This window comes from Condylura cristata, unplaced genomic scaffold (assembly GCF_000260355.1).
Source record: "Condylura cristata isolate star-nosed mole 26May11 unplaced genomic scaffold, ConCri1.0 scaffold00011, whole genome shotgun sequence".
Taxonomy (NCBI): domain Eukaryota; kingdom Metazoa; phylum Chordata; class Mammalia; order Eulipotyphla; family Talpidae; genus Condylura; species Condylura cristata.
The window spans coordinates 52,727,599-52,743,269 of NW_004567112.1; positions in this window are offsets into that span (position 1 = coordinate 52,727,599).

A 15,671-nucleotide genomic window follows, 5' to 3' on the forward strand; every position below is an offset into this window, starting at 1 on the left:
TCTAGCCATCTTCTACCACATAGGACCATGACTATTTTTTTTTTAAACTTAATAATAGCTTATTTTTATATCATTTTGTGCCTTTTTACATTCAGTTGTAATCCCTGTGGGCTTCCCATGACCAAATCACCAATGTGCCATTACCATAGTCCAGTGAACCCCCCCCCATTGTTTATCCCGTCCATTCCCTACTCCAGCCCCGTAAAATGTCTCTGGTATATAGTTGTTCATTATTACTTTTTTTTCCCGTGAGGACCATGGCTATTTAATTAACTACAGAATGAGCACTGGACCTTTCTCCCAACAGAGCTAGATTGGAATACCATTCTAAAACCCTCTGAATCTCAGATTTCTCAAATGGGGGTAAAGATAGTATAAAATCTGTTCTGCACAAAGTTAGTGAAGAGTATGACATGATAAGCAAAATTGTTCCTTGTAGACAGTAGCAATTAAATAAAACTCTCTTCTCTTATCATTTCCCTATTTGTAACAGTCTCCAGAATTTTTTTCCTAAAACTTTCCAAGCGCATTCATTAGTACTTCTTAGTCAAAACAACATACTTTAAATTTAAAACTCTACATGAATAGTGAAGTTTGGATCGGTTACAAATAGGAATCATATTTCATTTATTTGAAGAAACAATTTATACTTCTATTTTAGAGAATGTTGCTCAAGAAAATCTTAGTTGAAAGCCCAATGTCCTTTTCACAGAAATTCACAGAACACCCTGTCCCGTGACTTCATTTCATCATATAGCCAGGTGATACTAAAAAATCCTTTGCAATAACTCTTAAAATATTGCCATCCCTCAGAAAGTTTGGTAGTACATTGGGTACAATTGCACAATGGCTTTCATTACCTTGTGTGTCTAAATGACTCAATAAGTTCAAACAAGACAGTATTGATCCATGGAGGATAAACACCACTTTATCTTATTCATGGAAACAGTAACCTGGTTCCTCTAAAGTGCAGTTCTAACAGTCCAAGCTCCCCTCACCCCCACTCCAAGGAAAGCATCTGTAAAAACCACAGTGACAGTCTATCTTAGTAATCTAAACCCTAACTGCTTCTTGGCCCAATACAGTAAAGCCAGGCAGTTATTAATAAATGTTTGCTGCTGAGTTGCTACAATAAATTAGTATCATTTTATTCTCTCAAATCTAATCCAACTAATTTATCAGCTTTAGAAACCATTTAAATTTTTAATAAATTAAAATTTTGTGTAGTATATGTTTGATTGATCCAAACGCCAGTTAAAATATTTCCTTTTGTAAAAATTATTGTCTTGACTAAAATATGCTGGTGTCTTAAACTCTCTAATCTGATTTTTTGAAAGATGTCAGGCTTTTATTTCATGTGGATATCAGTGTGAAATTTTATGTGTATAGATAGTAAAAGTCACTTGGAAAACATTTCCAGGTTTCTTTATTCCAATAATAACATTAATTACTAAGATAATAATAGTAATATTAGAAGGGAAGTAATAATGATTAAAGTAATTCCCTGTAATCTTCAAGTCTACGTTCAGTATTCTAGCCCAATAAATATTATGATTAAAGAGAAGTAACACATGACAATTTAACCACATGGGTGACAAATAAACAAATTGTTTTGCAATTCTACAAAGTCACACCTTCAGGGATACAGTAGTATCTTCTCTCCTTCTAGCAGTTAAAAAAAAAAAAAGGTAATTGTTTTGGAAAATACTATTCTTTTAAAGAATTAACTATGATTTCTTCTTCCCATAGAATATTCTAGTTAATGTCAATATTTTTGTATAGTAAAATGTATTTAGCTTTTTAATGCCAACTTTCTTCAGTTAGTTTAGTGTGATTAGTTTCTTCAAAGTAATTGAGTCTTTAGTCATCATTTCAATTGTTCAAAGATAATTAATTGAAAGATGCTCTCACCTAGAGTTTCTAAGTTTACTTCTGTTTATGTAGCAAAAAGTAGATTATATAGTCAGCCTTCAACTACTGTACTGGACATTCACTGAATTTATTAATGAATTAATTTAATGGCTAGGTAAAGCTATAAATAAGGACTATGTGGAGATAAGAGAAAAAACACAAGTGCTATACAGGTGCTAGAAGAAAATCGCCCTAAAATTATTGAAACCAGTATGGGTACTTTAACAAATCTAATGAAAGAAATAGACAAGATAATTACTAAGATAATAATAGTAATATTAGAAGGGAAGTAATTCTATAATGTCTCCTAAACACTGGCAGAGTATTATGTATGAATTCAATTGTTTTCATTTCTTTTCACGCCACTTAGCATTCTTCTAATCATCTCTTCTATTAGGATTCTGTTTTGTGTCTATCTTTTCAGCTGGGGCATTCTGCACTAAGTAAATTGGCTTATTAGATGAACTTAATCCCTAGTGTCTGTGAGTTTATCAGCAATCAGAATCTGATATCATGGAGGAAGAAAGTGTGATCCTGAAGATCACTGCCAGTGCTTCACAATCAGACATCTGTACTAATCTCTCAGACCTGGCACCCTATGAGAGTGATAACAATACTAATAGCAGCACTTACTCCTTGATATGGCTCCTGCCACAGGCCAAACCCACATCTGATCAGACTCTAATTCTCTGTGTTATATACAACAGTAACCAAGTGCTATGCCACTTTTCCAACAAAAGATTAAGTCTTAGGATACTGGAGACTCTTACCCATGGTCACACAGCTAGAAAATGGTAAAAGTAGAAGGTTAATTCCATTAGCCTAGTACATACCATCCTATAAAACAATAAATGGGACACTGAGAAGCAGTGAATCTTAGAAGCAAATTTTGAGATGCCTCATTTGACAGAGAAAATCTAAATGAGTTTCCCAAGGATACAGGCACTTTTTTCAGAGCAGGAACTCAAGTCTAGCACCATTCCATTATACACTGCCCACCATACACCATTTCTAACTCAGCCTGATTCTGTATACAAGTCTCAGGACCTCCACAGTTAAAAGGAGTATCCCCTTCACTCTGAGTTCCACTCCTTTGCTACACCCACTCACAAACTGACATAAGCAGCAATTCAGTTAAAATGGACACAGGAGGAGACTTTAAGAATCTGACAGGCCAAAATCACAGAGGACATAGGTGCAGCACAAGTACCATGAACACAGCAGAGACATCACCAAAAAATACAAAATGACCATCCTGAATGTCTTGACGGTAGTCAGTGTCTGAATAGGACACAGCGGCTCCCACCTGGAGGACACACCTTGCTCCCCAGGGCAAAAATAATTGGGCTGCAAGGTCTATGAATGCTTAGGGAGTCTCATATTTCAAATGACCTAATTTGGAACTTTAAATGGAAGCACAGATGTTCCCAAATAGCAGCTCCACCAGTCCCAATAGAGTTATTCATTTAGAAGAATAAGAGGGTGTTTCTAGAAGATCCTCATTAAAATACAAATTAGTTGGGATGCAGAGTTAACATCTAGGAACACTTTCGCCTGAAAACAATTAGCAGACTAACCTGCCTGGTAAAGCCTTGTGGGTATGGTACTTAGAACAAGAACAATTTGATATTGGGAAATAGAGGAATAGTCAAAGATAGAAGTGCCATGGTGAACAGAGGACAATACACCTATTTGAATGCAGGTATTTGATTTTTGAGGATGTATTTACTGAATTTATTAAACAATTTTTAAATTTATTTTCATTTTTAACTTTTTAGTGAGGTAATACTGATTCATAATATTGTATATGTTTTAGGGCCATAAATGTAGGTTATCTCACCACACCCATCACCAAAATACCAATAATCTTTACCATAATCCCTGAACCCATTGCTCCCACCATCCCACAACTTCCTCTGTAATCTCAGATTCACAGTCAGATTCCAAGGGCTTTTTTAAAAAAATTTTTTTGTTTTTATTTATATTATAGAGATGAAAGAAATCATCTGGGATTGGTCTTTTTCTTTCTGATTCATTTCACATAGCATAATCTCAACAGTTCTATCCATGCTGTCACCTATGGCAAGACTTTAACTTTCTTTACAGCTGACTAATATTCCATTGTGTGTATAGACCACATCTTCACTGTCTACTCATAAGTCCTTGAACACTTTGACAGTTTCTATAACTTGGTTATTATGTAGTGTTATGATTAGCCTAAAAGTGCATATATCCCTTTAAGTTAGTGTTTTTTTATTTCTTTGGATAAATACAAAGGTGAATTTGTTGCTATATCTATTTTTAATATTTTAAGGAACACCCATGTTGTTTTCTATAGGGATTGGACCAATCTACATTCCCATCCACTGTTTATTAAATTACTTTTTCTCCACATCCTCATCAATACTTCTTGTCACTTTATGTGTCTACATAGGGCCCTTCTCACAAGCATAAGGTGGTTTCTCATTTTGATTTTGATTTAGATTTCCCTGACAAAAATTGCTGATGGGCATTTTTCCATGTATTTGTTGGCTATCTGTGTGTTCATTGGATAAATACCTAACTCTTATGTCCATTTTTATTGGAATTTTTGTTTTCTTTTTGTTGAGTTGTATGAGATGAGTTCTACAGATACTTTGTATGTCAGCCTTTTGTTGGATATATAATGTACAAAAGTTCTTTTCACTGTATTGAAAATCTTGAACTTGATATAGTCTCATTTGTTTATTTGCTTTTATTTACCTTGTTATTGGAGTCAATTCCCAAAAGATGTCCCATAAGTCAATGTCACACAGTGATTTATCTATGTTTTCTTTGATGCATATTATGATTTTTGATCTTATATTCAAATATTGGGCTCACTTGAACTAATTTTTATAGCAGTATTTGATACTGCAAAATAATTTAATTATTTTACATATTGTGGTCCAAGTTTCCCAACACCAAGGAGTTCTTGGGTCCTTTCTCATATACTAACTGATCATGTAAATATGGGATTTTTTTTTTTTTTGGTAAGTTCTCAATTCTACTCCACTGATGCCTGTATATTTTTATTACAAGACCATAATGTTTTGACTACTATAGCTTTGTTATATAATTGAAGGCAGAGATTCAAATACCAGTTCTTTTTCTTTTATCTTTTTTAGTCATATGGTGCCTATGTAGTTCCATACAAGTTTCAGTACTGTATGTTCTTTCTCCTTACCTTCTTTTTAGTGGCTTTGGTTTAATTTGTTTTTCTTTCTCTAATTCTTTAAGGTATTAAATTAGATTATTTATTTGAGGTCTTTCTTGTGTCTTGGGGTAGACCTGCAGTAATATAAATTTACCTCTTGGCACTGTTTTGTTTTTTCATTCCATTGAATATGGTAGTTCTTATTCTTATTTTTGTTCTTCTCAGGTACTGCTTAATTTGTCCTTTGCTTTTCACATTAATCAAATAGCATGGTTGCATGCTGGTTAGTCTCTGTGTTTTAGATTTTTCTCCCTTTCTTTTTTCTTCTGCTGAAGGCAAGTTCCTCCCTGACTCTATTGTAGTTTTTCAAAGACAAAGATATTTTCTATTACAGACTTCCTACCTAAGTTGGTGTAAATGTTTTAAAGGAACTAGGTAATTAGTGAGAGAAGCAGAAATTTGGACCCTTACGCCAGGGTGTAAACCTTCAGGACCTATGATTTTCATAGTCACTGCAAAACATCAGTACACAAAGTCACCTAAAAAATGCAGACTGTTAAATAATAGGATGGTTACAAGCATGATAAAAACACAAGCATGAATTAATAATAATCTGCCTCCAAATTATCCCCCTGCACAGGCATGGCAATAGCCCTCTAAAAAGAAAACTGTGTGAGGAGAAGTTAGATGGAGAATCAGAATAGCTGTGCAAGGGGGACAGTGTTAATGTCCATTTTAATGAAGTGGCTAGAAAAAGGTCACAAGGGAAGTTCCAAAGGCTTTTTATGTCAACTTTTCAGTTGAGAATTGATTGAGTTCAACACTATTCTAGATACTGTGTTGAATATATAGAGGTATTATATTTTTGTGTGTAAAATCAAATAGCTTATAAAGTATTATCCAGAGCTCCCATTTATGGTTCTATTATAAATATTCACTCCTCCAAGGTTTCTTACTTTGCTAGAAATTGCATGTTACTTATTTGGGAAATTAGGTGTTCCCAAAATGCAAAATGTTATTTGCACTATTTGTATTTGAAGCACTATGTATATGATATGAATTTCATTCTCAGAGACATATTCAAGTACAATGTTTCACCAGATGTCTGGGCACGCTCTAGACCAAACTGACATATCAAATCAACTATCAAAATATAGTCTTAAGGGAATAGAAAGCTCCTCATCTCTGATTTTTGTTGCTTCTCCAACAAAAGCACCATTTCCAAAATCTTTTTTAATTGAAAAACTAGTATTCATCTTGCAATCTTCAATGTCACTGAGAACAGGTCACTTGTAAGAATATTCTTTTTTTTTTTAACTTATTTATTTGTTCATACAGAACTGGGGTACAGGCCAGAGGTGCAGGAACAGTGAGAGGCTTCACCAGAGACAGAGTGGGGAACAGAACAGGCAGATCAATGAAGCACACTGCTCAGGGGAGCAGTAGGCCGGTCAGGAGAGGTCTGCAGTGCCATATGGATCACCTCCGGGCAGGTGGGGATTGACCTCATGCTGAAGTGGCTTTAGCTTCTTAGTGCAGTGCTTTAACCTGCTGCACCACCAAGGAGAGCCCGAATCTCTATTACTCTTATCCAAATTGAGCAGAGGCAGGAAGATTTTTAAGAGAGTGGTGTTCAGAGCTAGTTACAAAAAGAGATGGGTATAGAGAGAAGTGTCCTGTATAATGCTGTGTGCAACACTGTCTAACAGGGGCTTATCATCCCTGTGTGTGTACACACACTCATGTCCACACATGTGCTTGTGCATTCCTTCATATATACACACAATCACACATAACTCAGTGGAACAGATTGTCGGAAGAAGGAAGGGAACTCCAGGTAAATGACCAATGGAAAACAAGAACAAAGGAGCATTAAGAAAGAATTGGTGTGCCCAAGAGATTTGATGGACTCGAGTATACACTAGCTCTAGAATTGATTGATAATCAGAAAAGTAAGGTCAGTATTGGATCATAGCAGGCACTGAATGTCTTGCTAAGTGATGTTCTATTTCTTCATGGGTAGTGATGAGGTAAAGATTTTTGGGGCAAACACTGGAGGGATCTTCTTAAGGACAATGACCAAGCAATCAGAACAGAGAGACAGAAGGCACCAGGTAGAAGGCAGTAAGTTTCATCCTACACTTTGGTTAAATTCAGATTAACTTCAGTAATGGAAGGTGAGGTTGGAACGTCAGTAAAGGGTACATGTGTGTGAAATAAGAAAAAGTCAAGACCTAGAATCCAGGCAAAACCTATATTGTAGGTTGTTCTGGATAAAGAGGCTATAAGAAATTCAGTAGTAAGGATTCAAAGATTTGTTCAGATGGTTCATCATTAGCTGAACTACTTCCTGCATCTGCTCTTTTCCCTTCTAAATGCCACCAAGACTCTTTACTCCCCATCCTTTCTCTAACTCATAACTTTTTTCTTTTGCAGATTTAGAAATACAATGAGTGATAGTTTTATGCACAATGTAATATTATAAAAACCTTATTGATTGGTTCCTAAGGAAACTAAATTAAATACAAATCACTTGAACCAGAATTGGATGTGTTTTGGATATTTCAGGGTTATTACTTAAAAATATTAGCAATTAGGAGAACATTTATTCATTAGAAGTTATGAAAATATAATTGTTACAGTTATTGACTAAAATGGTTTAGCCTCCCCCCTTTTCTCCTGCAATTTAGTCTCTACCTTTATATTATATACTTGAATAAAATTTTTATGTAATTTGACCCATCTATTTGGCAAGTGGAATAAATTCAAGTAATTTTGATTGTTCTGTTTTACATACATTTGTTAATGTATATAGACTATTGCTTCAGTCAGCATTTCTAAACTGAGCTGCACATTATTTTCCCCTGGGGAAAAATTAAAATACAGCATTTTCTGGATCCCACTCTGGATCAGTTGAATCAGACCCTTCTGTGGATGAAGAGGGTCACACACAATTATGAGGCTAAGGAAGGATCTATTCTTTATTCATTGCTTCTGTATCTCATACCTGTTGTCATCTGGCACTGGCTATTATTAAATAATCTTGTAGTGCCAATGTGAGTACATTTTAATTGTGCATAAGTATTTTAAAGATAGGACTCTGCTTGGCAAGCTTCTGTAAGTCCTACTTAAGTAATTCACCCAAATTGTACATATCATCTAAACAAAATCAAAGTGAAGTTGCTTTTCAGACCATAATAAAAATTGAAGGACAAATTTAAGGGATTAGTATCATGTGCTAAAAATTAGGCATGCTTACAGTTAAATCTCATAGTTCCACTATGACAAGATCTGCATAGGTTAATGCTGATTCTGTATTTTCTTGTGTGATTTACAATTTTAAGCTAAATCCCAGAGACTTAAAGAATTCTTGCTGATATTTAAAGGACATTTTAAGCAAATAAGTGGTGAAATGTCTTTGAAAGCAAATAACATGTACTTCTATAATATCTACTTGATGAGAATATGCTAAAAAGGCAGAAGGTATTACTAATGGGCCATGAATTATACATTTAAAACAATTTTTTAAATAAAAGTACATTGTGCTATTTGAAACTATTTATTCCTCAAACAAAACAAAAGGATTTCTAGTTGTCTGGATTGTTTCTGCAGAATAACAGAATGTGGGTCAGCTAAATGTACACCAAGATTTTAGGTAATTTTTTTCTATGATATTGTGTATGATTTCTGGTTTTGAACGTATAATAATTTTAAAACCCTGAGAAGACATATATCATCATTTTGCATGTTTGCAATATCCTGATGTAGTCCTGGAGTTTGTAAGTGGGTATGTCTGTTTGTCTCTATATATCTACAAAACTACCCTACAATAATCTGTATATACATCTGCATGTTCTGTTTTTCTTCAGTAAAGTCTAAGTCAACAGTCCCAATGATATTTTTATCCTATTATAGTTTTGAATTTCTCTATAAAGAATTCCCCCAGTAAGGTTCTGCTATTTTAAGTTACTCTGTTTAAAACCCAAAATCACTCTAAATGGAATGGTGTATTGGATCACCCATCAACATACAGTAGTCAAAGTATTGACTGGCTCTGTACATCTTTGCAAAAATAACTATTTAGAAAATTCTGTCTATTAGTAGTGCATCTCTACAAAACTAATGTCTTGTCTTGTCTCATAAGTACAATCTAACTTCCAGTTAGAATCAGCAATTTCTTTAGTTATGAATGACACTAAAGGAGCAGGAAAAAATAAATTAAAGGTTTAAGGATGGAGGAATATAAGAGACAGAAGTAGGAAACACAGGATTATATGCCCATTTTTAAACATAAGTAAATGAAGGGATAGAAGACCATACTCCCAAAATAGTTGTCTGGTGCCTATGAGAAACACCCACTGCTTTGCTTACACATTCTCGCACTATTTCATACTTGACATTTCCTTTCTGTCTGTCTATAATCCAAAGGAGCTTTCAATGGAGGAAAGAAACAACAATTTAAAGAATAGAAATTAACATGAAGTACAAATCAGATCCAGCCAAGTGATACATCACTTGGTCATGTAAGAAGGTTGTACACTCTGCCAAGGAATGATGTCTCAATGAGATAGAACTTCATACATACACTATTAATTGGCAATGGTGATGTATCCATTTTGAGCCATATCTATAGAGGATCAGAACATGAATTTGTCCAAGTGAAAGGTCAAACAATCCATCCAGGGCACTACTTGAAAGATCTATTACAAGTTCATTTTCATTACAGCAAAAAAGCTCAATTACCATAATGCTTTAGATGACTAAGATCACCTATCCCTATGGAAGAGGGCCCTGACTTACAATACATGCTGGTCAGTTTCACCAAGGTGTCAGGTGGTCACAGTGATAACTTAATAAGTGCTATAATCTTTGCCCTCTTTTCTCTCCTTGGTCATTTTTTTTTAAGGTGAGGAAACTGGGGGAAAAAATCAAATTTAGAGATTAAGAACACATATTCTTACCTTAGACAACCAAGATTCAAATCATGGATTTGCTACATATTACTTGAGTGAACTTGGATATATTAATCAGCCTCTCTAACCCGCTTTATAACCTGTATCATAAGAATGATATCTATACCACTGATTTTTTGATGACGATTAAGTGAATTATGTATAATTTTTAGAACAGAGCACGTATTCAGCAATCAACTATGTTTATTTGCATTTGAAATATTTTATAATTTTGCCAGTTATACAAAACTGGCAAAATTTTTTCGATAATGTACTACATATATGATAACATTCCCTATAGTGCCTAGGCTATATCTTCTAGGTTGGTTTTAAGAATACTCATTTGTTTGCACAGTGATGAATTTGGCTAAGGACACATTTCTCAGTTAAATGAAGCATAACTCTATCTTATTTTGTTGTTGTTGTTGTTATTGTTGTTATTGTAATTTGCCTTTTCTGATCCCTGAAGATGATGACACACCTAAATAAGTTTATCTTTTTGTTGTGAACTGATTGGTCATGTCCTTGACTCATTTTTCCACTTATAAATGTCTCTTTATTATTGACTTAAATGTACTTTTTATATTTACAGATGTTACTTATATTATATAAAATCTAAAGATGATTTTATCTAAGATTTATCTATATATGCTATCCTATATGCTATGCATTTTTATAAATAGTAATCACTTTCTTCCAAGATAAATATAAAAATTAGCAAGAATGAATCAGACTACATATTTTATTTTGTAACCTGCCTTTTTCTACTGGATTATCACTCACAAAATCTGTCTATAATTTTATATATATCAAAACATAAATTTTATTAGTTTCACCTTACTAATGCTTATTAAAACTATTTCTTTAACAATGAATGTTGAGATTGTGCCCACTTTTCATTACAACTATAGCAAGTTCTATTAGAGAAAACAAACACACACAGACTCATGACCTTAAGAAAATTTTCCTAGTGAGAAGTGAAAACAAACATATATAACTAGGTTAATTATTAAAACCATATGAGAGAGGTCAAAATCATGCATTCAAAACCACAACTCTTCATCATAAACAAATGCTAGGAAGTAAACTAACCATGCAGAGTATCACAGATAATGACTAAGATGAATTAACCAAAGAGCAGAAAAAGAAAAAAAAAATGAATATTTTTGATCACCTTCCAAGCAACTAGCACTAACTTAAGTGCTCTATTACTTGACTTACTGACAATCTTTTGTTTAAGAAATAGGTATCAGCACTTCTTAAAATAGGAAACCGTCTTACAGTAGAATTCAAATTATTGTGGAGAAACTAAAATTGAAATACAAGCTCATTCTGTGTGAAAGTATCAAGAGCTATGAAAGATTGAAGCTAATGATAAAAATGCTTAATACAACTTGTAAGTTGCATTAAGATAGTCATCCTTTATCATGCAGCATCAACACATATTAAAATGGTGGTGTGAGACTGGATTCAGTATGGAGCAGTCCCAATGCCAGGTGAAGCATAGTCAATTTGAAACACACAAGGATACAGCGCTAAGAGATGCCCCAATGTCTTTCTGCTCATTTAAAATGAAAACCTCTGATTTTCAAGTCAGAAATAATGTTTCTTACCATGCTGTGTCCTTACCATTCTCTTCAGAGAAATCAAATGTCATGAATAAAATGGAATCTGGAACATTTATAAAACTGCTCCATTTACTATATTAAAAGTGCCTATCACAGTGCCAGATAGATAGCAGGCATTAATATTTGCTAGTCATTTTGTTATAGTTAAGGGTAATTACTTATTTAAATACTAAGGGTAGTATTTAACAAAAACATCTACCTTTAATTCTGTTAATACCCTTCAAGTCCTTTTGCATATGTCTGCCTATCTTTTCCAACAACTATTTCTACTTTGTTTTTCCAACTTACTCTTTCTTCACTCTTAGGTGTGTCTTTCCATCATGTATTTCTATTACCTCAGCCTCACACCCTCCTAATTTACCATTTTATAAGATTTATTTTAAAGGTTTACTCCTCATGTTCTCTTTCCTGTCTTATGTTCCACAGGTTAATAAGATGTTCCAACACTGCCATAACTTCAGAGATATCTAGATAATAAATATCACCTAAGGTCCTGTCATATTTTTTCTTCTACAATTTTCTTCTATGTAGACAAATTTTTATATGTATAACAAATGTTCCTCCTTTCTATAGATCAGTATTTTAGGAATGTCAGAAGAAGCATTACCTACTTCTCTCTTCCAACTTCCTTTTTGTCTCTGTTTCCCTGCCACCTTCCCTGAGCCAGGGCCCACTAGTTCCTGAGGCCATCAGGGGCAATGGTCAGTAACACTACTCTCATCTTGCTCAAGAGTGAACTCTGGAATTTTCTATTGACTGTCTCAACCAAACGATAAGATGAGAAGTTCATTCCAACCTACCTCTGACTTTCAAGAACACAGAAATCTTGAACCACTGCAAACTTCTAGTTCCTTTTTCTCTTGATCAAATAGACATTAAAATTATAAATATAAAACCTGAAAGGTTATGAGGACAGAAGTGAATCCAAGCATCAATCTATTTTTTCAATCACTTTGCAATCTCTTTCAAATATGGTAGCATGCTCATAATTGCAGAGAAACCACTCAAATTAGTTTCTTATATCCAGCAATTACATTCCAGGAGAGAAAATTCAGCAAGTGACTGGAACAAGAATATATATTAAATGCAGATTCATTTTATTCATGATCAAGTATAAGTTACTGTGATTTATAAAATGCTGGTCAAGAGTCTTGTGTTTGTTCTACAAGAATTTATTGAGCACGTAGTGTAATGTTAGGCTGTCTTCTGGGCAAACAAAAGTGAGCATAGCACTGTGGTCAGGATGTCCACAGGTTAGTGAGAAACAGCCATGTAAGCAAGTAATCCCAATATAGTATGCAACAAAGCAAAGATGTACAGGCTGTTTGAGAGCTCTTATGTGGCACCCAGTTACTCATGGAGGATGTAAAGGAAGCATCACAGAGCAGCAACAGTGCAGTCAGTCCAGAAAGATCCACAGGGTGCTTGTAGTAAAGTAATCAAGGAGATGGGTCAAAGACAGGGAAGGGCATTCCAAGGTGAGTGTAAGAGACTTGTCAATTCCTAGTGGCAGGCATACAAATGGCATCAGGTGGGTGTCAGATGGAATCCTTTAGGCGGGATAGAGCACACTAAGATCTTCAGACATTTTGCTCCCCATGACTCATTTTGAAATTCTAATTCACTAGGCAGGTATTAAAAGGTAGGAACCATCTTCAATATTTTAAGTGTATTTGTTTTTAGTCCTCAAAAACCCCTTATGAAGCAGAACTATTATTATCATAAGTATATTTGCAAAGAAAATGAGGCTTAGTGTTTCTGCTGGTAAAGAGGCAGAGAAAAGAAACAGGTGAACATCTGCTATTGCAGACTTGAGGTGAGTATACATTTGAACAAATTATTCCTTTTCTAAGACCAGAGACACTGTCTTAGAGGATGGGGACACAATTGATAGCAGGTTAATGAAAGCTATCAGAAATAATGGAGACCACTACTCTTTCTATTCTTATGTTACAGTAACAGTAATATAGTATTAGGCCTACCATATCCATTTTCATGAGGAAGAAGAGAAGGAAACCATGCAAGGTAGCACTATCATCTCCAGCAGCCCCTTTCTGGCACCACTTTGCTAGTCTTCCACTCTGCTGCTCTCTCCACCACATGTTATTAGTAATAGCTATAAGCCAGGTGGGCAGTGTGCTGTGTTCCAGACCTGACCAAACACTTCCCAGGTGTTTTATCATTTCATATTCACCGCACAATGTCATAGTTTGCTGGTTCCCCATTCACAAATGAGGCCTCTCATACTATCTTCTCATTCACTCAGTTCCAACTTTTCCACACTAGTCTCCTTGTTGTTCCAGCAACAAGCTCTCACTCTTAACCTTGTTGGGCCGCTGCCTGGAATATTCTCCAAGCTCTGCCTCACTCCACCCAGTTCTCTTCCCAATTCACTCTCAAAATCATGGAATGTAAAATTATATTCCTTCCCACATAGTCACATTTTATTCCTCTTCCACTCTTTTTTTTTCCTCTTCAGAAACTATAAGCATACTGAATATTTTTCTTATCTGCTTTATCTCTCTCATCCCCCATGAAACTCCATGAGATTTTGGGGGGAAAAGGTTTTTATTGTGTATTTGTTTTTCTTTTTTTTTTTTTTTAAGAGTCATTTATCTATGCATACAGAACTGGGGTATAGGCCAGAGGTGCAGGAGCAGTGAGAGGATTCACCAAAGACAGAGGGGAGCAGGACAAATAGATAGATGGAGTGAAATACACTGCTGAGGGGAGCAGCCTGTGAGACAGGTCTGCTGCACCATGTGGGTCACCTCCCTGGTCAGGAATCAAATTCATACCGAAGCATCTGTGGCTAACTTCATAGTATGGTACTTTAACCCATTGCTCTACCAGGGAAGGCACCAAAGAAGGCTTTTTTTTTTTTTTCATTCTCTCCTATATACCCAGTTTCTCAGTAAATAGTTTTTGAAAGGATAGTGACAAATACTTATAATTGCTTTCCTCTAATGCCAAAGGTCTTAGTGCTTGTTATATAGGCGGTGTATTCCACTGTCTCAATACCTCACATTGAGAACTACTCCTTAAAAATCCAGCAGTCCCAGAGCTGATTAACCTATAGGTTGCTAATTTAGAAAATGCATTGCAAAACCTTTCTTTGAAATTGATCAAATTTTCAACAAAAGTTAGACTTGCTTAAAAATAACTTTCAGAATTCAAGCTCATCACTGTAGATTAGATCAACATCAAAGAGAGGTGGCTGTTTTTGATAAATAAGCCTTAATGAACAAGCATCTCTTGTAGAAAATTCTGAATTCAGTTTCCTTTTTCTGGTATCCAATAATTTAACCCTAGGTGGAGATATACAGATCTATGAAATAATTTCAGAGTGAAATTAGATGAGATTAAAAGACCTTTTGGATGTCAAAACATTTTTAATCATCACTACTAATTATTAACTAAAACGAAAGGTAGGCTTTGCAAATACAATGTCATTTCACCATGAACTGTTATCTTTTGTTGGAAAAGATGAAGTTCAGCAAAAAGTAAATTTACAAATTTGCCAAAAGACAATAGACTTTGCTTTCAAATATCTGTAAGACATGCATAACCCCATCAGACCCCAATCCACCATGGCCTCCCTGATCCTGCAAGCAAAATTTGGAGAGAGTTTGAAAACATTTCTGACAAAAAGACTATGTCAGTGAGATTTGGAAAAAGTACAAAGAGCTAGATTTTGTCTTAAAAAATAATTTTTGTTAATTTTCAAAATTTTGTTTTTTTGAAGAGGACATACATTGCTCCGTAGAAATTTCTATGACTATCCACTGGAAGATCAGGATTATAAATTCATTTTAACCCTACCTTATAGTATCCACAGGGAGGTTATTTAAAATTAATGTACCAATGCAGGTGCTTATCCCAACCTGGATTGCTACATGTGTTTTAATTAAAGCACACCTATCAGATATTTTCTAATTTATCATAGCCTTAATAGAAAAGTTAGATTTTTTTAAAAATATGTTTATTTATTCGTACAGAACTGGG